The sequence below is a fragment of the Alligator sinensis genome, unplaced genomic scaffold (assembly GCF_000455745.1).
Source record: "Alligator sinensis unplaced genomic scaffold, ASM45574v1 scaffold469_1, whole genome shotgun sequence".
In the NCBI taxonomy this organism is placed as follows: domain Eukaryota; kingdom Metazoa; phylum Chordata; order Crocodylia; family Alligatoridae; genus Alligator; species Alligator sinensis.
In genome coordinates this window covers 3684727-3685703 of record NW_005841934.1, presented here as the reverse complement: position 1 = coordinate 3685703, position 977 = coordinate 3684727, and positions in this window count along the sequence as shown.

Below are 977 nucleotides of genomic sequence, written 5' to 3'. Positions count from 1 at the left end.
CCCTACCAGAGGAGGGGACGGTGCCATGCAGAAGTCAGTGGTGCTGCTGCGCCAGGACCTGCCCTGGGCGCAGTTTCTCTCTGCCCTACCGAGAGCGCTGGGGAATCGTTACTGCCAGGAAGATGAACGCAGGCACTTCCCAGTGGGACAGAGAGAACTTCCAGGAAGCCTAGAACCAAGGGCCGGGAGAACCAGGCTGTCCATGGGGGTCAAAATGCAGGGTGGAGTGGGTTTCACATGGAGGGCTTTTGTGCCTGTGGAAAGGGAAAGGAGCGTGAGCTCAGGGCCATGCACAGGGGCTGCAGGAGCCCCCCCCACTTGTCTCCCATTTCCTCTGTCAGCGCCCGGGCCCTGCCACAGCCCTGCCCCACCACTACTTCCAGAGGCCAGGACCCCTGCCCCTGCCCCTCCCTGGCCCTCGGCGAGCTCTGCAGCACTCCCAGCAAGCACTGGATTTAAAACAAACGCGAGGCAGGGATGTTTGGGGGAGGACCCTGGGAAAAACCCCAGCCAGCCAGCCCCCGCCACAAGCGACCGGCCTCCGTTCACAAGGGAGCGAAACAACTGGAGCGGCTGCTCGCCCGGGCAGCGCCTCGCCAGGCAGGGAGGGGAGCGCGAGTGGCCGCGAGGCCTTTCCTCACTCGCCCAACTGGATTTAAAACAAACGCGAGGCAGGGATGTTTGGGGGAGGACCCTGGGAAAAACCCCAGCCAGCCAGCCCCCGCCACAAGCGACCGGCCTCCGTTCACAAGGGAGCGAAACAACTGGAGCGGCTGCTCGCCCGGGCAGCGCCTCGCCAGGCAGGGAGGGGAGCGCGAGTGGCCGCGAGGCCTTTCCTCACTCGCCCATCCGGAGGAAAAGCAAGCTCCTTACAAAGGCCCTGGCCCCAACCCCCGACAGCAACCGCCCGCGAACAGACCAGGGTGCGGGCCCCCGCCCCCGATCCTGGCACAAGGCAGCGCCGCCCGCCCCCGTCG